This window comes from Aethalodelphis obliquidens, unplaced genomic scaffold (genome assembly GCF_003676395.1).
Source record: "Aethalodelphis obliquidens isolate GAN/ISIS:26980383/991018 unplaced genomic scaffold, ASM367639v1 scaffold66, whole genome shotgun sequence".
NCBI lineage: Eukaryota > Metazoa > Chordata > Mammalia > Artiodactyla > Delphinidae > Aethalodelphis > Aethalodelphis obliquidens.
Window position 1 is genome coordinate 9,744,802 of NW_020838010.1, and position 27,324 is coordinate 9,772,125.

General features: G+C 41.4%; 1 long non-coding RNA gene across 3 annotated transcripts in view; it reads left to right on the plus strand.

Annotated features, from left to right (window-relative positions):
* LOC113610926 (uncharacterized) overlaps window positions 1-27,324 on the plus strand; it is an 83,905-nt gene that overhangs the window by 37,715 nt on the left and 18,866 nt on the right. The gene's annotated exons all lie outside the window — the stretch shown is intronic.

Below are 27,324 nucleotides of genomic sequence, written 5' to 3' on the forward strand. Positions count from 1 at the left end.
TGCCTCCTCTAACTCTGACCCTCCTGTCTGTCTCTTATATGGACTCTGTAATTAGAATAGGCCCACCTGGATAATCCACGATAATGTCCCCCTCTTAAATCCTTAACTTAATCACACCTGCAAAGTCCCTTTTACCATGTAAGGTAACATTTCCACAGATCCCAGGGGTTAGGATGTGGACATCTTTGGGGAATCATGATTCAGCCTACCATAACAGGCAGTGTTCTCCAGTGGCATCTTGTTTTCCTTGAGGACCAGTGCTACACAGAGTATGCCACACACTGATACGCCAAGGTTTTATGCAAAGGAAGGAGAATATTTTAAAATCTTATTTTCTGCCTCCATCCTGTCTGGAAATACCAAACTTTGGTTGTTCTGACTCCTCAAAATCTGATCCTGTGAGTACAGTGGCACAGGAGTATCTTACAGGCAAGGCAGATCCACAGCTGACTCAGCGTCCTATCAAGAGTGTTTACCCCACTGTAACACAGTTGCTCCTTCAGGGCTGATCTCTGCCAGCCTTCCTTAAAAACAAACAACACACACACATACACACAAACAAACCCCCCCAAACTGGGAGCTTGTTATATTAACCAAAGCAAAGCCTCCTGAGCTTCTCTTTGCCAAGGAAAGGGTGGCAGATGAAAGCCTGAGTCATTCCCAGGAGAAGCAGCAGCAGAAACCAGTGCAAAATTGGTCTTCGACTTCCAGTCTGGACAAGATGGCATAGACTCATTTCTCCTTGCTCCTCACAGCTAAGTATAATTATGAATCCTAGAAATAATTCAAGAGGCAACCAAAGGAGAATTCTAGAAGATGTAAAGAGGACGGTAGAATGGTTAGGAATTCCAGGACTGGAGGAACGCTATGGTAGCCTTATGACTTACTACCCAACAGAAGAAGGCGACCCAGGCCCAGCATTTCCCAGCTGCCAACCTAGCAACAGTGGCTCAGATGGGCTGCTTCTCCCTCTGGTTTGAATGGGAGTCCTGCTGACAACACCAAGTGAGCATGGCAACTCCAGCAAAGGGAGTCTAACAGGGAGCCCCACTGACAAGAAGCAGCCAGGGAAAGTGCTTTCCTTTCCCACCAGGCCAGAGACTCCCCCCCGCCACCAAAAGATACTGTGCAACCAGGGCACCATCAAGAGGAAATCCCACTACAACAAGTAGTCTGGCTCAGGAAGCCTTTGTCCCCATGGTCTTAAGGATCCCCTCTCCCCAGAAGAGATACCAGGAGGGCATACAGCACTGGCAAGTGTGTGTGGGGGGTTCCACCAGAGTAAGCAAAGCCAGGGAAGATTTGTTGTTTCCACAGACTAGAGACTCACTTCCTCCACCTAGAGACATCCAGGCAACGCAGCCTGGTAAAGCACCTTCTGCTCCCTCAGGCAACACCAGCAGGGACCAGTGAGGGCCCCATCAGCACCATGTTAACCAATCAGAACAAAACTGCACCACAGAGGCTCTGAAAACTAAATCGTCACTGAAATCACAGCCCACAAAAGTAGGCTAGGACTTGTGTGCTAAACCTAAACATTGACTGCCTGCTAAAATAAAAGATTTAAATAGTCTCCTAACATAGTAGCCGAAATGTCCAGAATACAATGAAAAATCACCCATCATACCAAGAACCAGAAAATCACAACTTGAATGAGAAAAGACAATCAATCAACTGACATCAATAACGAGATGAATCAGTTGTTAGAATTATCTGACAAGGATTTTAATGCAGCATCACAAAAATGCTTCAGTAAGCAATTGCAACATCTCTTGAAACAAATGAAAAAGAAAGTCTGAGCAAAGGAAAAACAAGTTATACAGAAGAACCAAACAGAAATTATAGAACTGAAGAATACAGTAATAGAAATTCAAAACTTGCTATATAGGCTCAATAGTGTAGTGGAGATGACAGATGATAGAATCAGTGAGCTTGAGGATAGACCAATAGAACTTAATCTGAGCAGCAGAGAGAAAATAGACTGGAAAAAAATAGAGCCTCAGAAACCTGTGGGAAATAACAAAAGGTCCAACATTCATATCAGAGTCCCAGAACGATAGCAAAACCAGACAAAGGCAGTGCAGAAAAGGGAGAAAACTATAGATAAGTATCTCATGAACTTAGAAAAATCTTCAACAAAACATTAGCAAAATGAAACCAACAATGTATGAAAGAATTATACACCATGACCAAGTGGGATTTATTCAAGGTATACAAGCCTGGTTCAATATTTTAAAAATCAGTCAAGATAGTCTGCCAAATCAAAAGACTAAACAAAAATCATATGCCTGTATCAATTGGCACAGAAAAACACATTTGATAAAATTCAACATTTATTCGTGATAAAAACTCTCAGTACGCTAGGAATTAGAGGGGAACTTCCTTAACTATGTAAAGAACATCTACAAAAAACATACAGCTAACATTATACTTAATGGTGAAAGACTGAATGCTTTCGCTCTTAAGATTGGAACAAGGCAAGCATGTCTGCTCTTATCACTTCTATTCAACATTTTATTGGAAGTTCTAGATAGTGAAACAAGGCAAGAAAAAGAAACTTTAAAATATACAGATTAGAAAGAACAAAGTAAAACTGTCTCTATTTGCAGAAAACTTGATCATCTGCATACAAAATCACAAGAAATCTTAAAAAAAAAAAACCCTTCTAGAACTAATAATGGAATTCAGCAAGGCCGTATGATACAAGAGCAACACACAAAAATCCATTACATTTCTATATAGTAACTGGAAATCTAAAAAAAACAATAACACCTTTTATAAGTGCTCCAAAGAAAATGAAATATTTAGGTATAAACTTAACGAAACAGGTACAGGAATTGTATGCTGAAAATTACAAAACACCGATGAAAGAACTTAAGACATTAGTAATTTGAGAGACTGACCGTGTTCATAGATTGGAAAACTCAATTAACATACTAAGATGTCAGTTCTCCCCAAGTTGATTTATAGGTTAATGAAATCTCTATCAAAACCCAAGCAAGGATTTTTGTAGATATAGATAGGCTTATTATAAAATTTCTATGGAGGGAGTTCCCTGGTGGCCTAGTGGTTAGGATCCTGGGCTTTCACTGCTATGGCTATGGGTTCATCCCTGGTCGGGGAACTGAGATCCCGCAAGCCACGTGGTGTAGCTCCCCCCACCCCCCAAATTTTTTTATATGGAAAGGCAAAGGACCTAGTTAAAATGATTTTTATAAAGAATAAACTTTTTGAAAGAATAAACCAGTGTAAAGGCTTACTATATAGCGACAGTAATCAAGCTAGTATGGTAGTAGTGGAAGGGAGACACACTGATAAATGGAACAGAATAGAGAACCCGGAAATAAACTCACACAAATTTGTTCAATTGATTTTTGACAAAGGTGTAAAAGCAGTTCAGTGGAGGAAGGGTAGCCTTTTCAACAGATAGTGCAGGAGCAATTGACATCCATAGGCAAAATAAGTGAACGTTGATCTAAACAGCACACCGTATACAAAGATTAACTCAAAATGGATCACAGACTTAAAGTGTAAAACTATAAAACTTGTAGAAAAAAAGCCCACAGGAGAAAATCTTCATGGGCTGGGGCTCAGCAGAGTGTTCTTAGGCTTGACACCATAAGCATGATCCATAAAAGGAAAAGCTATCATTTGGATTCCATCAAAATTACAGAGTTTTGTTCTATGAAAGATCCTATTAATATGAGCTACAGAATGGAGAAAATATTTGCAAACTACATATCTGAGAAAAGATTTTTATCTAGAATACATAAAGAACTCTGGAAACTCAAACAATCCTGTTAGAAAATGGGCAAAAGATATGAACAGACATTTCACTAAAGAGGATACACAGATGGCAAATAACGCATGAAAGGATGCTCGACACCGTAAGTCATCAGGAAAGTGCAAATCAAAACCACAGTGAGGTATTACTACACACCTCTCAGAATAGCTAAAATAAAAAATAGTGACACCAAATGCTGGTGAGGATGCAGAGAAACTGAATCACTCACACATGTATTCTTCAACAGATTAATGGTTAAATAAACTGTAGGACATCCGTGCCATGGAATACTACTCAGCAAGAAAAAGAAATGGGGTATCGGTTCATGTAATAACTTGAATAAATCTCCCAGGAATCCTCCTGAGTGAGAAAAAGCCAGTCTTAAAAGGTTACAATACTATATGATTGATTATATAATACTACTGAAATGACAAAAAACATAGCGATGGGGAACAGGTTAGGGGGTGCCGGTGGTTAGGGAATGGGGCAGATGGAAGGTGAGTGTGGCTGCAGAGGAAGAATCCTTTTGGTGATGGTACAGTTCTGATCGAGTCGGTGGATACGGGAACCTACACATGCGATAAAATTGCATATGACTAAATACACAGACACATACAAACAAATGTTTACAAAGTAAAGCTGGGGAACTCTGGGCAAGATCAACAGTTCACAGCAGTGTCAATACCTTGATTGTAATGTTATACTACAGTTTGACGAGATGTTACCCCTTCGGGAAACTGGATTAAAGAGTATGTGGTATCTCGCTGCATTATTTCCTACAATTGCATGTGACTCTACAATGATCTCAAAATAAAAAGTTCAATTAAAAAAAAGATGAAGACAAAAAACTGAGCCCTTGAACATTTTGCCAGAAGCTGGGCTAAGGAATGTGGCTCGTTGCGCGGGCATGGAACTAGTTGGCCATCTGGCTACAGACTAGATAGTTATAAGGAACAGTGGCTCCCCCAACCTGGGGATGCAGCCCCTTCGGGAGCCTCTGATAATCCAAACAGGTATTGTTCACCTTCTGGAAATTCTCAGTAACCAAATTTAATTGCAAATCACTTCCATGAAAAAGCAAGCATTTGCTATATGTCTTCACATCAGAGGGCCACACCAGGAAATCAAAATAGGGTATCTCCAACCTGTCCCCACCCTAGCCCTTCTAAAGTAGGAATCACTGGCCTGATGATTGTTCATGGAGCCAATATGTGAGGCCTGAATGGGCCTGTTAACTCTGTATGGTGAACAGTCGCCACCCCTAACCCTGGTCAGTCAACCAGTGGGCTCAAACCCCAAGAGGAACTCTGAGGGGGAATGAGAAGCTGTGGGTGATGGGCTGCAAACCCCATTCCATTGCTCAGCCAACACCTCCAAACATATGCTCCGCCGCCTTCTTAGATTCAACACCTTCCTTAGGAGGAGCTCAGAGGGTTTTTATGATCTTTTCCGAAGAGCCCTTTTCATGCCTGTTCTTCAGACCTGGAGCATCTTGAACTTAGCACTTGATTTTAGAGGCGAAACTTGATTTCACAGAGGACCAAACAAACAATGGGAAAAGTGCATTTTCCCTTAATATTAGTTTTTAAGTTAATATATAGAAAAATTGATTTTATTGGTATACAGTTCTATGAATTTTAACACATGTATAGTTTCATGTAATCACCACCACAGTCAGGATACAGACTGTATCTGGATTCATCCCCCCAAACTCCCTCATGCTGCCCCTTTGTAGGTACACACACAACCCCCGCCCCCAAACCCTGGCAACCACTGATGTGTTCTCCATCACTGTAGTATGGCCTTTTTGAGAAAGTCATAGAAATGGAATCATACGGTAGGTAACTTTGAAACTGGCTTCTCTCACTCAGCATCATGTCTTTGCGATTCATCACATTGTTGTATCTCTCGGTAGTTCATTTTAAGATCCCTTTTTACTTAAGAATTGCTCTCCAATTTTGTTGATTAGTTCTCTAAGCAGGCTTTGTAATAGTGTAGCAACAGTGTAATCTGTGTACAATGAAATCACCTTTGGTCAAATGACTGACAGTTATTAATGTTTCTCTTATCCAGTCCTTAATCTGTTTCTTCTGGTGAAAAAAAAAAAAGTAGAGAGGCAAGAAGTAAGTAATAATTTCTAAACAAGCATTATAGAGGTCTAAAACCAGAAAGCAGCACCCCTGACTGCCTGAACTGTTCCCAAATCACTTCTCTCACCACTTGAGAAACCTACCAGGACAGCAGTGGCCAGTGGACTTCTAGACATATGCTTCTTGCCCAGGAACTTCCGTGCGATTCTAGAACCAGTCCCATGCACAGGAATGAGTACAGTTGCCTAGAAGGTAACGTTTTAAGGATGCCTTGTTTGTTGCTGTCATCTACCTAGTAAGTCAACACTAAGTGAAAGCTCTGAAACCCAATTCAATAAAAGTGTTTATGAATCCAGTGTACTTAACTAAGGAGAAAGGCACCTTCTGATCGAAGGAGAGCTTTCTTTTTTATTCAGTTTCCCCTTCTTTTGTGTTTATAGCCTTTTATCCTTCTCCCCAAAGGCAGGCCACTCTTGAAGTCCTACCTGTAAAGGGAACTTGACTGCCAAGTATCGGAGACTTCAGGTGGTGGGTGAATCGAGTCCGGTTCCTGTGAGGGAGGGGAGTCAGTCTCAGTGGCTGGGCTTACCCTGGCACTGAGGGCAGTAGGACAACCCTTGCACACTGCATTTAGGAAGCGAACGCCCCTTCTGCCCCGGGGTGAACCAGGGCCCTGGTCTTCTTCACCAGTGTTATTTTACAACTTCCCGCCACACACAGACATGTACAATTAATGAAGTAACGGTTGGTGTGTCTGCCAGTAACATAGCTCATTTCTGTTAATTAGCCATAGGCCAACAATTAGTAAATTGGTAGACTGTGCTTGAGTTGACACATTTTCAATCTGATGGTTCATAAAAGAGACAGCTGCTTATTTTATGTATATGTAAGTGGCTCTTAGTGCATCAAAAGGATGTTTAAAACAGCAAAGGAATAATCTAAAGTGCAGTTTGTCATCGTGGTTTGTAACAGATTCAAACCGTATAATGACAGCAGCCCGTGGTTAAGTAAGGGGAGCAACAGATGGACCGCAGAGGCACTGGGGCAGGCGCAGTGGCCTTCCTGAGGGCTTCTGGCCACGGCCCCCGAGCTCCAAGCAGGTGTGCTGAGGTGTGGCCCAGGGAGTGGGAGAACTGAGCAGTAAGATAGTCCAAACCTTGGCAAAGTAATAGTCACAGAGGAAGTGCTTTCTGAGAAATAACAGAAATAAAGCGCACCTAGGAAGCTGTTAAATGTTTGAGACTCGAATGCGAATGGGAAAGAAATGCATCTTTAGAGCTGGTGCAATCGGAGACTTTCATGTTGAGGCATGAACATTTTCAACCTCCCCTACGTTTTTGTTCATCTGATTTTCCACTTCAGTTGTTCATTCTCTCTACCCTGCCCGCCTGTGGGGCTGCACGCTAATTATCTCATGGTGGTGAGGTTCCAGGCGTGTGTGATTGATTCATGCTCCTGGGTCTGATATAAATGAACAGGTTAATTTCTTGGCCATTGCTTTTACCTCTATCCCTGGCCACTTGGGCACAAATGAAAGCCATTTGGTCACAAGAGGGTGAGAGGGTGTAGACGAGAATGAATAATCCCATCCTCGACCCTGGAAAAAGAACTGAAAGGATATGATTTACACACAAATCAGTTCTACCATCTTTTTGTAGAAACGACAGCATGCTCTTTCCTCACAATCCCACTCTTAAAGTATTTTTAAACTTCAGAATAGGAGTGAGGAACCTAGGCGTTGACACTGGTAAATTGTTCCTAGCTGTCAGTGTGGGAGAAGGTGGGCAGGGCACACTGTCCCTAGTCTAATTCCCCCCCCCCCCATGAAGTTCTGAAAGTTTGGTAGGAATAGTTGGTGAATTGAGAACAGTAAACACCCTTTCTTTTACGTGTATTAAGATATTCTTAATGCTTATGACAACCGTGAGGGGTGTTATGAAGAGAGGAAAATATTCACTATCTCCTGAAAAGTTAACAGGGATAGGGAGTAGATTTTGATTTTTTCTTCCTTATTTTTAAATTTTTATTTTATATGGAGTAGGAAATCTTGATTCGACCAGAGAAAAAAAGTGGTTTGAGTTTTCCACTTCTGAGCCATTGATTTGATCTCAAGGGAACACAGACTTACTGTTGCACAGCTGGGTGCTGACATTATTTTTAATTTATTTATCTATTTTTAAGTGACTGTGAATTCTTTTTTTTTTTTAATTTATTTTTGGCTGCGTTGGGTCTTCATTGCTGTGAGCGGGCTTTCTCTAGTTGCAGCAAGTGGGGGCTACTCTTCGTTGCGGCGTGCGGGCTTCTCATTGCGGTGGCTTCTCTTGTTGCGGAGCACAGGCTCTAGGCGCACGGGCTTCAGTAGTTGCGGCATGCGGCCTCAGTAGTTGCAGCACGAGGGCCCTAGAGCACGTGGGCTCAGTAGTTGCGGTGTGCAGGCTCTAGGGCATGCGGGCTTCAGTAGTTGTGGTGCACGGGCTCAGTAGTTGTGGCTCGCGGGCTCTAGAGTGTAGGCTCAGTAGTTGTGGCGCACAGGCTTAGTTGGTCCACGGCATATGGGATCTTCCTGGACCAGGGCTTGAACCCGTGTCCCCTGCACTGGCAGGCAGATTCTTAACCACTGCGCCACCAGGGAAGTCCCTGGGCACTGGCATTAGTAGCAAGAGGCCAATCATATTTTTTCCTTTTGACTCTCCTTTTCTTTTACTTATCATATTTTGTGATTGTCCACGTTCTTCAGATTTTTTTCCTGTTATCACGAGCTTGAAAAAGAATGTGGTCAGCTTCCACCCATTTGTATTAATGTAGGAGAGCATTGATACAGCTACAAGAGAAGTAGAGATAAGCCGGAAGTCAAAGAATCAGAGTGTTCCAACCAGAGGAGCCATAGAAACAACTGAGGCCCTTCACTTTTACACACAGGGAGACAGAGACCCAGAGAGGGAAGGTAGCAGCTCTCATGATTCCCATTCCTGTCCTCTTTCCAGAATGTGATATGTGACTTTATTGCTATATACTTTCCTTTCGAATTATGATCTGTAAAAGTTACTAGTTGCATTCCTGGGGCATGAAGCCAGTTAGGTGTTAAGAAGGGATCCAGAGCCGTACAGTAGTAGGAAAAGCTAGACCCAAACTAAGTATTCACCCTGGATGATCAGATCTGGAGTCGACCCTCGCTTGCATTAAGTGTTGGCATTCTGGGTTCTGCCCTTGGCCCTCTTTTCTTCCCTTCAGAGTAGCTCCACGATTAGGGTTGGTCTGTATGGCAAATAGAAGACTGACTCAGAATTGAAAAGCTACAACTGCAGTTCTCAGGATGTTCTACCTATCTCAGCAGATAATGTATCCCTTCTTCAGTTCAACACCCACCTTTTCACCTGTTCCTCTCTTCACAATTCTTTGCTCTTCCCTTCTACCCGGCTGCATTTGTAACCACAACAAAACCTCTGTTTCGTTTTGATAAAAAGAAAAATCTTTTCAAGCTGTGTCCCCCCCTCAGCTATTCCCTTCTCAGCCAAGCCTCTTGAAAGAATGGTCCATACTTGATGTTCTCAATCCTTCCTTTTCGTTCACCCCAATGCCAAACTCAGCGGACACCTTTTGGTCTTTAAGGGCTCTGGCTCTGCAGCATTTAACACAGCTCAACCATCCACCTGCTTGAAACTCTCTTTTCCCTGGTTTTTCTTCTCCAGATTCTCCTACTCCTCTGTTCCTCAAGGATCTTAGTTGATAGTAGTTATATCTTGGGTTCACACCCAGCTTAAATCTCCTTTACTGCAATACTTCCCAACCTGTCATCTCTCAGGAAGGGATGGTAAAGCCGGGGACACAGCTAATGGGCCTAGGGATGGCTATCTAATGGGAAGTGGACACCGTATCTGCGGGAGTCCATTCTCTCCCCCAGGAATGCGGTGAGATGGAGGACGCGGACCACAGGGAACCAGGCTGAGAGGTCGCACAGGCTCAGGGGCTGATGCTACAGTTGTGGCTGTGGGAGTGGATGAGTGACTAGAAGATACTGCCAGGCAGAGGAGCAGGTGTGGGAGATAAAAGCAACACTCCCTGAGAACCAAGGAAGAGATCATGAGCCGGAGAGAGATGCGGGGTAGCAGACAGAGGAGGAGAGAGAGGGGAAGAGTCGTGAGAGGAATAGGAGGGAGACAGGGGAGTGATGAGAGCGAGCACAGGAGGCGGCACCCAGACGACTTTGGAGTTTCTGTGAGGTGCTGCTGTGCTTACTGGACTACGTTTCTGCGTGATTCCCCGTATCCCTGTAATAACCCTCTCTTTTCCTTACCTTATTTTAATGGGTTATTGTTTCTTGCAACCTTTACCCTAAGGTACCTCTTCTTCCACGAACTCCCCAACCTCACCCTCAGTGATCTCATCCACTTCTTCTTTTTAGTTTAAAATGTTTTTATTCAATGTAATACATGCATGCAGTTAAGAAATAAAAGCGTACCAAAGGCTTATAGTGATAAGTAGAAGACCCTATGCCCACCCCTTTCCAGCAGTCACTCTTTGAAGTGTTTCTTAAGGTGTTTACATCAGTCATTTAAAAGAATAGGATTATCCTGCTATTTCTTTCTTTTTTTTTTTTTTTTTTTTTTTTTTTTTTGCGGTACCTGGGCCTCTCACTGTTGTGACCTCTCCCATCGTGGAGCACAGGCTCTGGACGCGCAGGCTCAGCGGCCATGGCTCACGGGCCCAGCCGCTCCACGGCATGTGGGATCTTCCCGGACCGGGGCACGAACCCGTGTCCCCTGCATCGGCAGGCGGACTCTCAACCACTGCGCCACCAGGGAAGCCCCTGCTATTTCTTTTTCTTTTGGTAAAATATACGTTGCACAAGATTTACCATTTTAAGTAATTTTAAGTGTACAGTGGCATTAAGTACATTCACATGGTTGTACAATCATCAGCATTATCCATCTACAGAAGTTTTTCATCATCTCAGACTGAAATTCTGTATCCATTAAACAATAACTTCTCATTCCCTTCCTCGCCAGCCCCTGGTAACCACTGTTCTAGGTCTTGTCACTATGAGCTTGACTATTCGAGGTACATCATATAAATGGAATCGAACAATATTTGTCCTCTGGTGTCTGGCTTATTTCACTTAGCAAACGTCTTCAAGGGTTGTCTGAGTTGTTATATATATATATATATCACAATTTCATTCCTTTTTAAGGATGAATAATATTGTATTTTATACACACACACACACAACATCATATTTTGTTTATCCATTCATTCATTGATGGACATTTGAGCTGTTTCCACCTTTGGCTATTACAAACATGCTGCTATGAACACAAGTGTATAATATCTGTTTGAGTCTCTGCTGTCATTTTTTTGCGTATATGCCCAGAAATGGAATTGCTGGATCATATGGTAATTCTGTGTTTGCTTTTTTTGAGGAACCTCCATGCCGTTTTCCACATTCTGCTATTTCTTGTCAAACACTTTTTAAACATCATCTACTGACTTTGTATTATGGTAGCTGAGGATCCATCCACTTTTGAAGTATTCTGCAGCCCTTGTGTGCTGATGACTTCCCATCTACATTTCCAGCCCTGGCTTTCCCCTGAGCTTCAGGCTTATATTACCCAGATGCTTGCTGGACATCTCCGTGTGGGTGTTAAGCCCAGAGTATCCAAAGCATAATTAAAATGCTTCCTCCTGCCCCTACCCCAAACTTTCTTTTTGTCTGGTTATTATACTGCCCCTACATCAGTGAATGTCACCCATGTCTACCCAGTTACTCAAACAAGAAACCTGCAGGTTATCACAAACTGCCACTGGAACTTACCATCCAATGGATCACCAAGGCCTGCTGATTTCACCTCTGAAATATTTCTTGTCTCCATTCTCTTTTCTTCTTCCTCACTGTCGCTGCCCTAGTTTAGATGTTCATCCTCTAGTGATGGAACCACTTGCCGCAGTCTCCTCCTAACTCATCTCCCTGCCTCCATACTTGCCCCCGTTTAATTCTATTGCAAACTGATCTAAGTCAGTTTAGTCTCTCACAGCGTCAGGTACTTTCCAGTGAATATCAGTAGATTCCAGTGACTAGCGATAGCTGTGGGTTGTAGTTCTCATCCCTCACAATCTCCATACCAGGTGGTATGTTCCACTGAAAACAGGACTTTGACCCATTTCTGCCAAGCACACATTTATTAGCAGTTAGACATAATCCTGCCACCTGTCCTCATAAGATCCATGAAGCCCCACGCAGGAAAGGTTCACCTGAAGCACATTTAACAATTCTCCAGCAGTAGCATTTTACCTAAACTTCTGGTCAGATCAGGCAACAGACTCATCCATTAAGTGTCAGGAGGCAGGACCCAATGGATTCCTAGACCTAGAATGCCACTCTGGGATCACCAGTGTTTTAGGCCCCATTCATGCACGGGCAGACAGAAGTGTCAGTCCATAAATCTGGAACACCGTTTATTTAACCAGTGAAAGTTTGTTTCTATATATATTTTTTTAACATCTTTATTGGAGTATAATTGCTTTACAATGGTGTGCTAGTTTCTGCTTTATAACAAAGTGAATCAGCTATACATATACAGATATCCCCATATCTCTTCCCTCTTGTGTCTCCCTCCCACCCTCCCTCCCTATCCCACCCCTCTAGGTGGTCACAAAGCACAGAGCTAATCTCCCTGTGCTATGCGGCTGCTTCCCACTAGCTATATATTTTACGTTTGGTAGTGTATATATGTCCATGCCACTCTGTCACTTTGTCCCAGCTTACCCTTCCCCCTCTTCATGTCCTCAAGTCCATTCTCTACATCTGCGTCTTTATTCCTGTCCTGCCCCTAGGTTCTTCAGAAGCAATTTTTTTTTTTTAGATTCCATATATATGTGTTAGCATATGGTATTTGTTTTTCTCTTTCTGACTTACTTCACTCTGTATGACAGACTCTAGGTCTATCCATCTCACTACAAATAACTCAATTTTGTTCCTTTTTATGGCTGAGTAATATTCCATTGTATATATGTGCCACATCTTCTTTATCCATTCATCTGTTGATGGACATGTAGGTTGCTTCCATGTCCTGGCTATTGTAAATAGAGCTGCAATGAACATTGTGGTTCATGACTCTTTTTGAATTATGGTTTTCTCACAGTAATATCCACTATAGAAATGAGCAAACCCTCTACTGTAGATTTAGGTAGACTGGTTGAAGCTTTCCAGTAGCTGCATCTGGAGTGTGGACTCATAATTAGTCTTCCAGGTGCACACTAAGCACTGCTAGAGTGTGTTCCTCTTTGAGATGCTTCAGATATTAACTGTCCCTAGAGTATATGTATGTATGTTCATGTACACATATAGGTGTGTGTGTGTCTCACACTGTCTGTGATGAGTTTTTGTTTGTGTTTGGTTGTTTGTTTTTTGGCCGGGACGCATGCAGCATCTTAGTTCCCGGACCAGGGATCGAACCCTCACCCCCTGCAGTGGAGGCGCGGAGTATTAACCACTGGACCGCCAGGGAAGTCCCTGTGCTGAGTGTTTTTAAAGTAAATTTCAGGCTATATAACAAATCTCCCCTCCCATGTACATCTGTCCATATTGTTCCCCTGCATAAAACCCTTCTCTTTCATGGTTCCCTGTTGCCTATAAAATCAAGTCCACACTCCTTCAAGTGACATACAAGGCCTTGTCAGACCTGCTCCTTACCACTTTCTCTTCTGCACTTTACACTGTAGTCTAGAATTACCAAGCTGCTTTTAGTGAAGCCCCACCAATGATGCTCTCCCCACCTGCCTAGCCCACCTTTCCCACTTTCCTTCCCCTGGCTAACTCTTACTTATCCTCTGTGAGTCAATTCAGGCATCAGCCCTTTCAAGAAGCCTTCCCTGGAACCTGATTCAGAGTTAAGCTTGTTTATTTTATTTAACATATGAATAGCACTTATTATGTGCCAGGAACTATTCTAAGTCCTTTTCATCCTAATGACAACTCTATGAATTAGGTTCTATTATTATCCCTCTTTTCAAATGAGGAAACTGAGGCACATAGAGGTTTAACTTGTCCAAATTCACATAACTGATAAGTGGCAAAGTCACACTTCAAACCCAGGCTGTCTGGCTCCAGAGTCTGTGCTTACAGAAATCCGTATGCTATGCTCTGTATTTCCATAGCGCGGTACGCATACCTCTATCTCATCATTTAGCATAACAGTTTGAAATTCTTTCTTTGGGTATGTGTCTGCTGCTTCGCCATCAGGGTATTAAAGCTCAGTAGTCTCTGAAGTATGGTATAGTGGTTAGATCATGAAGTTTGGAATTAGACATACCTGGGGTTAAGTCCCACCTCTGCTCTGTACTAGCTGTGTAACCTTAGGCAAATTATTTAACCTTTCTATGCTTCCTTTTCCTTATGTGTGAAGTGGGAATACGAATACCTCACAGGGCAATGGAAAGAATGAAATGAGATGATGTATCTAAAGCACTTAGCAGTGGGTCTGACAGTAAAAAACGAAGCAAAACAAAAAAGTCTTGGTAATGCTTGACTATCACAACTAGTTATTATTACCTCTGCATCTCTAGCAACTACCACAGTGCTTGGAAAATAGACATTTGAGAAATACTTGTTGAACTGAACTATTGTGGAAACCTTCAGACTGACGTAGATATCTAAAGTATATCTTAGTGTGTACGACTTCAGAAATGGTCCCCTGGACTTAAGCAGGATGTGCCACCTCACTTTGCTGGGGCACCCATAAGAGTTTTACCTCCGAAGGGTAGATAGCCCTGGAGCTCTCCAGTCATATAACTAATAAGCATATCATTCTGGTCCTTGCAGCCGTTAGTTTTACTATAGCTAAAGCTCAAATAGGATAGCTCATCAGTTTGAAGTGAGTCTTGTTATCCCAAGTCATCTCATCATCCTTCAAAATGAAAGAGAACTCCATTTAGTTTCCTTTTCTTAGAACAAGGGCTTCGGAACTCCCCAGGGCTATCCATTCTCATAGGACCTCTGACCTTTTCAGTCAGAGATGCAAATTTCCTTCCCAGTATCCCAGAGCTTTGATCCCTTCTGTTACAAATTTCACTTGTCAAATGAATGAAAAATACAGTTATCAGACATACTCAAGTCACCTTTGGATAATGTTGTGACAGAAAATGTCTCAGGTATCAATTAAGTACCCATCTTTTTGCACCCAAGGACAGTAGAAGATGCTACTTGAAAAGCTAAAATAAACATGTATGTCACATCCAGGTAATAATACACGCCCCCATCCCCAGAATACTAAGGGAATGGAAGCTCCTAAGGCAGAATCTTTTGGTTAACTTAGGGCTAAGGAGAAACCTCATTTGGGTTCAGGTGGCCAATCTTTCTACAGTATCTGAACCCACTCTCCTCCATAAAGGAGGACAGTCTAACGACCACCGATTCTTTCTTCCATGCGGATCTTGCAAGATCTCTAGGCCAATCACTTCTCAGAATTTTAAGTAGAGAGACAAAGTGGAAGAAATTAATCTGAATTCATATTGTTGATGAAAAAAAAATCAATAGTCTATGAACGGAATGGAAAATTTTATTCAAGCCAACCTGAGGATTATAACCTGGGAGACAGTCTCCCAGAGAGCTCTGAGAACTGTTCTGCCCATTAGAGGTCAAAGCACAGTTATATCCATTTTTGAGACAAAGGGTTATACATCAGACGTATTGATAGTTTACACAATTCAGATCTGCATGTACAAAGTCGTGGGTCATTGTGACCCCTTACAGGGTTAAGAAGGAACGTTATCCCCTAAGGAGTTACCGGGTAGTGTGTCATTGTGGCCTCTTACAAGATTAAAGAGGAATGTTGTCTCCTAAGAAGGGATCTTGCTGGTACCAGGAGAACATTGCTCTTTATGGTTGAGCAGGTATTTCTGCCATTGGGGAGGTCTGGTTGGTGGATAATGCAGATACACAGTGCACACTGGAGGGGAGGGAGGAGGCCAGAGGGTAGAGAAAAATTTTATGTTTACATTTTTCTTGACTTACAATGTGAATTTTTATTTCATCAGTATTAATCCTGGTCATAGCCTATAATCTGGCAGTTTGATTAAACCTCTGATTGTTATGTTGTCATTTTTCTCTTTTTTAGAAGAACCCCACCACCTAACACACAAAAACGTCCAACTAGCTGAAGGTTCTGGATTCTCAAGTGCTAAGGGAATAATGACTGGAGTGTGGGTTGGTCAGGAGAGGCTGCCTGGAGAAGGTCTCCAGCCGGATGGTGAAGGGCTGGTAGAGTTTCGATGGCAAGGGCTTCCCCGAGTTGAGGAAGAGGGCTTGGGCACGAGCCAGAGCACACAGCGCCTGTAATAAGCTAGAGGCGAGGCTAGAGGTTTCATGCTTAGAGCAAAGCCTGGAATTCCCCTCTCTTCTTCTGTCCAGGTGGTCAGAAATAAACCACAGAGGTTCCAGAAACACAGAGATCGGAAATGTTCACTCTAGGAAAGTGCACTGGGCCAGAAGTGAAGAGCTACGATCTCTGATCCTGGTTCTACCACCGATTTGTCCCATAATGGTGGGCAGTTCGTGTAAACCTTTTTTAGACCATTTTCTTGCCAGTTAGACAGAGATAGATATATGATCAGACTACCACACGGAGCTGGTGGGAGGATTCAGTGAAAGCTTACAAATACCCATCAAATGTAAGTTACTGAGATACTATTATTAAAATGTACTAGTGCAGACACTAGTACAGGTCTTCCTTCCATTCTCTTTGGCCTCTTTAGCCAACACTCAACATGAATTTCACGAGAGGTTGTTGGTTGCCTTTCTAAAAACATATTTAACCAGTTTCTTCAAAATTTGAAGGTCGAAATTCTAAACTTTGTAACAATCTAAAAAGGAATTTAAGGCAATCTTATGACACTGTTCCGGAGGTTCCAGGCTTCCTCTTATAATGCATGGAAGGTTTTCAAGCAACTGTTCTCTTTGACTAGCCCAGAAAAATCCTCCTTCCTTCATGTCCTTGAATCTAGCCTGCATATCTGAGCGAATTCTGATTATAGTTTATACAGTATAAAATTGGTGCCTAAGGGCCATTCCCTTAGCCATTCCCTTTACACCTGTGTTGAATGAAGGGGTTCAAATCTGTGTGTTAACATATGACTTTAATTGGAGACTGAAGATGACCGCTTGTTAATAATTTGGCATATGAATCATTTAAAAAACAAAACACTTCTGGTGAAGAGAGGTGCTAGAATTCATCCTCATCCCCTCCTCCTGTATGTGTATTTTACCTAAAATCACACAGATTTTCTGAACAAGTTTAACAGTGTGCTATAACATAATTGCAATATTATACCAGAAGCATTATCAATGCTAAGTAAGTACTCTCCAGTTTAGAATGCATGAATAAATTCTCTAAAACTCTTGAGAAGAGTATCCATTTTCCCAGCTAAATAATCTTTAAGTTCAAAAGGTAAAATGAATATTTCTTCTTATATGAAATATGGCTTCATGGGAGTAGAGTTTTGATAAGCATTTGTGAACTCCCTGCTGGTAGATTTAAAAACCTCCTTGGCAATCGCATGGCAACTAAGGATACAATGTCCCCTTCTACCTAGGGGCCAAGACATGGTGTTTGCAGAATTATGTATCCATTAAGGTAACATTAGCTCTGTCAGTTTCAACATTTGGCATCCAAGGTCACCCTGGATGCTGGCAACCAGCCAGTAGATGGGAAAAGAGAAAGAGTAGAGAAGGCATGTGAGCTTCTTAGACTGGCCTCAATGTCACCCACACCCCTTCCACCAACATTCCGTGGGAGAAGATTTGTCGGAAAGGCCCCACCTAGATGCACAGGGAACTGAGAAATGGTAGTTCCTGTCTACAGAGCCACTTCCCAACCACAACTCAAGCATGATGGAAGGGCAATACAGATATTTGGAGGCTAGCTAAGTGACTTTGTCACAGTTGTACTGTGGCAGTTACTAATTTCTTGTCTCAGCTCCAAACCTCCAGACCCTGCTTTGTGATGCTGGCAGTAGGGCACTACAAACCACGTCTCTGCTTTGTTGGCTGACTCTATGTTAGGTTCTGCTAATAGGGGGCAGTAGAGGGAGACAGCAAAGCTGGAGAAGGAAGAGACTTACTCCTACCTGTTTGCTTACCGTGGGTTTTCCTGTCTGCTTGTGGTTCCTGTATCACCATAGCCTTGCGTCGTCACCCTGGAAACAGCAGTGCCTTCCTATAGCATCAGCTGAATCTGGTTGCAGTTTTTCCACCATTTGGACGAATCAGCTTCATTGTGTCTGCTGAGAGACACCACCAACCACCTTGTGCCTCCCTCTTCAGAAATCTGGGTCCAGCACCACAGGGACCTTCCTCCAAGCTCAGAGGTCTCAGTACCAGTTGGCAAGTGCCCCCTTTTCAGAAGTCTGAGGTTTAGCTCCAGGGACCCCGTCTCCCAAGTTTTAGTAATTCAACCACTTCTCTCCCCCTGCCCCCTGCCGCCTGCCCTGCTGCCTAAGGGTAATAGCTGCTTCCTGCAGTTTTTACCTTTGTGAAACCTTAGAGAAGCCCTAGCCAATAAAAATATAATGTGAATACTAGTCTTTAATTCTCTAGTAGCCACATTTTAAAAAAGTAAAAAGAAATGGTGAAATTAATTTTAATGATATATTGTATATAACCCAATCTGATCTGCTTTCATTTTAGCATATGATCACTATAAAAATTATTGAGATATTTTTATATGAAGTCTTTGAAGTCTGGTGTGTATTTTACACTTACAGCACATTTCAATTTGGAGGGTAAATTTCACCAGAAATACTTGATCTGCCTTAGATTTCATAAAATTTAGAGTTGAAAATATAGATTCACCAGCTCACGTTGTTCCAAACATACATAATTCTAATAACTGAATTGAGTATCAATTTGTAACTTTTTATTTGGAAAAAACTGTGCACTCACAAGAAGTTGCAAAAAATACTACAGAGAGGTTCTATGTACCTACCACCCGGCTTCCCCCATTAGTGACATCTTCCATGATTTTAGTCATTGTCAAAACCAGAAAATTAATTGGCACAACACAGTTAAGTAGATTACAGACCCTAATCAGATTTCCCCAGTTTTTATATGCACTTATTTCTTGGTATGTCTTTGTGATTATATGGCATTTTATTGCTTGTACAGATCTGTATAACCACTTCACCACCACAGTCAAGAGACAGAACTCTTCCATCACTACAAAGGATATTCCTCATGCTGCCCCTTTATTGTTACTTCTCCCCTCCCCTACACTGAGCCCCTGGCAACCACTTATATGTTCTCCATCTTTACAATTTTGTCCCAGAGTAATGGAAATAAAAACAAAAATAAACAAATGGGACCTAATTAAACTCAAAAGCTTTTGCACTGCAAAGGAAACCATAACCAAAACAAAAAGGCAAGCCACAGATTGGGAGAAAATATTTGCAAATGACGTGACCGACAAGGGATTAGTCTCCAGAATTTACAAACAGCTCATGCAGCTCAATATCATCAAAACAAACAACCCAATCAAAAAATGGGCAGAAGACCTAAATAGACATTTCTCCAAAAAAGACATACAGGTGGCCAAGAGGCACATGAATAGACATTCAGCATCGTTAATTATTAGAGAATTGCAAATTAAAATTACAATGAGATATCACCTCACACCAGTCAAAATGGCTATCATCAAAAAATCCATGAACAATAAATGCTGGAGAGGGTGTGGAGAGAAGGGAACCCTCCTACACTGTTGGTGGGAATGTAAATTGGTGCTGCCACTATGGAGAACAGTATGGAGGTTCCTTAAAAAACTAAAAATAGAGCTACCATATGATCCTGCAACCCACTCCTGGGCATATATCCAGAGAAAACCATAATTCAAAAAGTTACATGCACCCCAATGTTCATTGCAGCACTATTTACAATAGCCAAGACATGGAAGCAACCTAGATGTCCATTGACAGAGGAATGGATAAAGAAGATGTGGCACATATATACAATGGAATATTACTCAGCCATTAAAAAGAATGAAATAATGCCATTTGCAGCAACATGGATGGACCTAGAGATTGTCATACTGCGTGAAGTAAGTCAGACAGAGAAAGAGAAATATATGATATCACTTATAAATGGAATCTAAAGAGAAATGATACAAATGAACTTATAAAACAGAAACAGACTCACAGATCTAGAGAAGGAACATAGGGTCACCGGGGGGAAGGGTGGGGAGAAGAGATAGTTAGGGAGTCTGGGATTGACATGTACACACTGCTGTATCTAAAGTGGATAACCAACAAGGACCTACTGTATAGCACAGGGAACTCCGCTCAATATTATGTAACAACCTAAGTGGGATAAGAATTTGAAAAAGAATAGAGACATGTATATGTATAACTGAATTACTTTGCTGTACACCTGAAACTATCACAACATTGTTAATCAACTATAATATAAAATTTAAAAAAATAAATAATTCCTTAAGAAAAAGAATGTTATATAAATGTCATCCTATAGTATGTAATGTTTTGAAATTGGCTTTTCTTTTTTCACTCAGCATAATGCCCTTAAGAGCCATCCAAGTTGTTGGGTATATCAGTGGTTTGTTCCTTCTTATTGCTGAATAATATTCCATAGTATGGATGTACCACAATGTGTTTAACCACTCACCTGTTGAAGGACATTTGGTTTGTTTTCAGGTTTCAAGTTGTGTGAGCATTTGAGTATAGGTTTCTGTGTGGGCCTAAGTTTTCATTTCTCTGGGATAAATGCCCAGGAGTGTGATTGCTGGGTCGTAGGTAACTCTGTGTTTAATTGTCAGAATGATTTCCAGAGTGGCTGTACCGTGTTTCATTCTGACCAACAGTGATAACACGATCCAGTTTATCGGCATCCCTATCAACATTTGGTGTTATCAGTGCTTAATTTTAACCATTTGAATAGGTATGTAGTCTCATCTCAGTGTGTTCTTATTTGTGTTTGCCCAACGACTAGTGATGTTGGACATCTTTTCATGCATTTATTTGCCATCTGTATATCATCTCTGGTGAAGTATCTGTTCAAGTCTTTTCCCATTAAAAATTTGGGTGGTTGGTTTCTTACAGTTGAGTTTTAAGAGTTCTTGATATATTCTGTAGACAAATCCTTTGTTAGAGATGTGATCTGCAAATATATTCTCCCAGTCCATAGTTTGTCTTTTTATCCTCTTAACAGGGTTTTTCACAGAGCAAAACTTTTTCATCCTAAGGAAGTTCAATTTAGTGATTTTTTTCTTTTATGTATTGTGCTTTTAGTGTCATGTGTAAGAATTCTTCACCTAACCCTAGGTCATGAATATTTTCTGCTATGTTTCATTCTAAAATTTTATAATTTTACATTTAAATCTGTGATCCAATTTGAGTCTTTTTTTTTTTTTTTTTTTTTTTTTGCAGTACACGGGCCTCTCACTGTTGTGGCCTCTCCCGTTGCGGAGCACAGGCTCCAGACGCGCAGGCTCAGCGGCCATGGCTCACGGGCCCAGCCACTCCGCAGCATGCGGGATGTTCCCAGACTGGGGCACGAACCCGTGTCCCCTGCATCGGCAGGCGGACTCTCAACCACTGCGCCACCAGGGAAGCCCCTGGGTCAATTTTTATGTAAGTTATGAGGTTTTGGTCTAGGTTTATTATATTATACTTCTGCCTATGGATGTCCAATTTTACCAGCACCATTTATTGAAAAAAATAACCATGTTTCTGGGGTCCCATAACCATCGAGGTTCAATGGTTCACTGGATGGACTCACAAGACTCAATAGCAGGCTTTACTCGAAGCTAAGGTTTATTACATCAAAGGATACAGACCAAAAGTGATAGGAAAAATATATGCATTCAGTAGAGTTCAGAGAGGTCATCTGAACCATCTGAAGCCACACAAGGATGTGCTTTCTCTCTATCAGTGAACTACAGGTGTGGAATAACTTTGCCCAGGGAAGCCCGTTCAAGACTCAGGATCTGCGGCTTTTCTGTGTAGGGGAACAGCTCTGTCATGGCAGTCTGGTGAAATTGATCACATAGGCAAAGGCTTGACCTGTATTTATCTGAGTCTTAGCAGAACTCCTTGTGATCCACTTGGAACACAAGAGGCTGGGAGGCACTTTTTGTTTTGTGGTCACGCCTTTCCGGTATGTAGGACAGGGAGCATGGGTTGCTGGTACATTGGCTACTCTTCCTTTCGTTCTCCGTGTAAGTAATAATCTGAATCCCAAAAGGGCTCATTGTGTTTTTATTGGCCATAGGCATCAGACCTTAGTCTTTCCTCACGCTCCACTGAATTGCTTTTTCATCTTTATAAAAAATCAGTGGGTATATTTATGTGAGTCAATTCTTTTCAACAGCTTTGTTGGGGTATAACTGACATACAGTAAACTGCACATGTTCAAAGCATATAATTAAGTTTTGACATATGTATACACCTATGAAACCATCAGCCCAGTCAAGATGGTGAACATACCGCAAAGTTCCCAAGTGCCCTCTGTAATCCCTCCTTCCCCTCTGTCTCCAGGCAATCACTGATCTGTTTTCTGTCATTTTAGGTTAGTTTGCATTTTTTAGAATTTATATTTGAATCATACATTGACTCATACATCTTTTTTCCAGCTTCCTTTGTTGAGCATAATTATTTTGAGATTCACCCATGTTGTTGCATATATCAATAGTTCATTCCTTATTTTTTTTGCTGAGTAATATTTCACTGTGTGGGTATATATACAACTAATTGGTTACCCATACACCTGTTGATGGATGTTTGGATTTCCAGTTTTTAGCTATTGCAAGTAAAGCTTTTATGAACATTTGTGTACAAGACTTTCTATGGATAATGTTTTCTTTTCTCTTGGGTAAATATCTATGAGAGGAGTGGCTGAATCATTTCATAGGTGTATGTTAAACTTTTTAAAAAACTACCAAACTGTTTTACAAAGTGGTACCGTTTATATTACTGCCAGCCATGTGATAGAGTTCCAGTTTATTGGCATCCTCAGCAACACTTGCTATGACAATTCTTTTTAATTTTACCCATTCAAATTGATGTGTAGTGCTTTTTATTTTGGTTTTACCTTGCATTTACCTAACGATCAGTGATGTTGAAACTCTTTTCGTGTGCTTATTTGCCATCTGAATATCTTCTTTGGTGAAGTGTCTATTCACATCTTTTGCCCATTTTATATTGATTGGGTTGTCTATTTTTATTTTTGAGTTTTTAGAGTATTTTATATATTCTGGATACAAATCCTTTATCAGATATATGCTTTGCAAACATTTTCTTCCAGTCTATGAATTGTCATTCTCATTATCTTAACAGTGTTTTTCAAAGAACAAAAGTTTTTAATTTTTGTGAAGTCTAACTTATCAATTTGTTTTTAATGGCTTATGCTTTTGGTGTCATATCTAAGAAATCATTGCCTAACCCAAGGTCATGAGATTTTTCTCCTAAATTTTCTTCAAGAAATTTTGCAGTTTTAGTTTTTGTATTTAATACTGTGATCCATTTTGTGTATGGTGCAAGGTATTAATCCAAGTTATTTTTTGCATATGAATATCTAGTATTTCCAGGACCATTTTCTGAAAAGGTTATTCTTTTTCTAATGAACTGCCTTTACACCTTTGTAAAAAAAAAAAAATCAGTTGTCTATATTTGTGTGAGTATATTTCTGGGCTCTCTGTTCTCTTCCATTAATATATTTTTCTGTTTGGACATCAGTCCCACACTGTCTTGATTATAGTGTAGCTTTATAATACTTTTTTTTTTTTTTTTTGCTGCACCACGCACATGGCTTGCAGGATCTTGGTTCCCTGATCAGGGATTGAACCCGGGCCCCCACCAGTGAAAGTGCCAAGTCCTAACCACTGGACTGCCAGGGAATTTCCTATAATACCTCTCAAAATCAGATAGTGTTAACCTCCCAAATGTGTTCTTCTCTCAAAGTTGCTTTGACAATTCTAGGTCATTTGCATTTACATATGAATTTTAGAATCAGCTTGTGATTTTCTATAAAAATTCCTGCTGGGAATTTGAAAGGAATTATATTGAATTTGTAAATCAATTTGGGAAGAATTGTTATCTCAACAATATTGAGTCTTCTGACGCATGAATTAGGTATAAATATCACTATTTAGATTTTATTTAATTTCTCCCAGCAAAGCTTTATAGTTTTCAGCATACAGGTTTTGCACATCTTTTCTTGACCAAATGCTTTGGCCAGAACCTCTAGTACAGTGCTGAATATAAAGAGTGAGAATGGACATCTTGATTTGTTACTGATCTTCTTATAGGAAAAGCACTCAGTCTTTCACCATTAAGTATGATGTTAGGTATAGGTTCTTCATAGATGCTTTTTATCAGGTTGATGAAGTTCCCTTCTATTCCTATTTGCTGAGAGTTATTATCAGTAATGGATGAAAGAGCTGTGAAGTGGAAGCTTTGGACCTCACCCTACCTTAGTCAGAATTGTTCTGTTTTATGTTTTATGTGTGGATATTCTCTGTGAACTTTGTTTGCAAAATGAATTCAACTCCTAATAAGAAAAAAAAGTTTGAATAACACTACTTTATACAATGAGTAAACATATTAGTCAGGGTACTCCAGAGAAACAGAACCAGTAGGACAGATAGATGATAGATAGATAGATAGATAGATAGATAGATAGATAGATAGATAGATAGATGGATGATAGATGTGTGTGTGTATATAATATAATATAATGAGGAATTGGTTCACAATATTACGGAAGTGAGAAGTCCCAAGATCTGCCATCTGCAAACTGGAGACCCAGGAAAGCCAGTGGTATAATTCTTAGAGAATGGATGAATTCCAGTCCAATTCTGGAGGCCTGACAACCAGGTAAGCCAATGGTGTAAAATCTCACTACAAGGAAAGAAGATCAATGTCCCAGCTCATTCAGGCAGACAAGAAGCAAAACGGGCGAATTCTTCATTCCACCTTGTGTTCTATTCAGGTCCTCAATGGATTGGATGATGCCTACGTTGGGGAGGGCAGTCTACTTTACTGAGTCCACCAATTCAAATGCTCATCTCATCCGGAAACACCCTCATAGACACACCCAGAAACGATGTTTAATCTGGGCACCCTTTAGCCCAGTCAAGTTGACACATAAGTTAACCACCACAGTAAGTTGTTGAAAAATTGAATATAAATTTAACTTTTTATTTTCCAATGAACTAGAAACACATAGGGAAATCTTTTGAAAGAATATTCCTGCATTCTTTGTAAAATCTAGAGGATTCCTAGGCCATGCTTGAAAACGCTGATTCTGGGAATTCCCTGGCGGTCCAGTGGTTGGGACTCCGCACTTTCACCGCCAAGGGCGCAGGTTCAATCCCTGGTCGGGGAACTAAGATCCTGCAATACGTGCGGTGTGGCCAAAAAAACAAAACAAAACGAAACAAATGCTGATTCTGCCGCCTCTTAGAAGAAGTAGAGTTGTAAGACTGAGAGGGAACTTTCCGGAGAAGACTGATCTAAGCCCCCAGGGATAGTAGTAGTGCTGGGGAGAAGGTGTGGCGGGTCTAGAGAAGGACATTTTCCCATTTCTCTCACTGTTCTATATCTTAGCAACAAGGCATAAGTTCTGCACAGCCTTGGATTCCCTTGGGATTACAGACTGCTTGAGGGCAGGAACGGTATTACTTTCTTTTCTGTAGCTCCTTCAGCTGTCTCTCACAGTTCTTTAAACATCTCATGTGCTAAATGAGTAAATAAATGATAGGTGGGCAGATATCTTTTCCTTCCTACCGTCTCTTGCCCCTTACTTTTTGAGCTCACTTGGCCCAGCTCTAGACAGACTTGTGAAGCAGATCAAGTTTGTCTTCAGTGCCCTTTGCCCACCACGAGTTCCTGTCTCCTGAGTGCCCAGTGTGTCCTCCTACTCATGATTGTTTCACTCTCACATCCCAGAAAGGCCTGTTCTTCACAGGCAGCATCCCATGCCTCATCTGAGCTTCCTCATTATGTGTCCTGTCTTGCTTTCTTTAACGATTCCAGAGTTAGGGTCAGGCCACCTAGCGGATGAGGACTACAGAGAAGAGAGCCTTCAAACTCTTGCCTCAGCATACAACTAGGGTATCCAGAGCGCTTTCCTCCCTCTCTCGTCATCTCCAAGCACCGAGCCCACCCATGGTGGACAGTGCTTAACCCACCTCCCAAGCCCCCTTTCCCCTCTCTGAGGACAATTTTGTGTGATCCTGGGGTAGTTTGGTTTTTAAGGGCAGATAAGCCACAAAACGAGAGAAAGCCCTTCTTGGATCACCACGTGTCCCACTGCTCAGTGTTCAAAGCTACTGTTTTCCAAGTTGATATATTGAGAAAAGTATAAGCTTCTGCCAGAGCATCCACTTCTCTCCATGTGTGGGGTATCCTGTCCTACCTTGGCCCATAGGAAATAAAGGAAACCAACTATTTTGCTTCAATTAGGGAGAATCAGTATTAAGGATTGACTCCTTACTCTGTTAAACAAATCATCATCATGTGCCCACCATATACAAATAGACTATGACAACAGGGACTTCCTTAGATATTGGTTTGTTTTCTGTTTACTCCATCAGCAAAATTCTTCAGGGAAACTTGAAGAACTGTAAATGGCTCACTAACAAAAGCAAACAACACGCAAACATTTAAAATTAGGCAACGTTCAAACTGCCATCCACACGTTTCCAGGTTTCATTTAAAAGCAAAACCAACTTGAGTACCAGGTGTGAACTTAAAAGTAATAGGATTGTTATCTTCTAAAAATAAACCTGAGAGGGTGTACCTATCCGAAGACATAATCTCCCAGTTAGTGTAGCCATCTTGAGAGTCCGAGCCCTTGTTCTATCGGTGTGGCCACAACTACTTGTCTTTTGGGACTAAAATTAGACCTCACCTCCTCCTCCAGGGAGCCGGCCCTCACCCTCAAGTCTGGGTTTGATGCTCTTCTTCTGGGCTCCCTGAGCATCCTGTGCTTACATCTGTCAATGCACTTATCACACTGGATTGTGTGTCTCCCTTATCTGAAGGTAGGGAAGATGTCTTGTTTGACTTTGTATCCCTGGGGCCAAGCAGTTGCTCAGTAAATGTTTGTTAACTGAAAAAAGTCTCTGCATCATATTCTTGGACCATCTTCAACGATAGCAAATCTTTCTTCTTTTGCTGGAGAATGTGATTTTTGGCAAACAGATGTTATTCGGAAACATGTTGGGCAAATCAGGTATTCATCAAACTCAATAACACTGTCTATTTAAAAATGAGCTGTGATCACAATGTATTGACTACTTTTCTTCTGCGATTCATAAACTGACTCTGAAAACAATTCCGAAGAAGGAATTGCAAAAGGTTTTGAGCAATAGAAGCTTCCCAGGGCAATATCTTTGAAAGGCTACTCTGGAGCTGGACTGCATGGGTTCCAGTCCTGCCTCTGCAGCTAAGTTA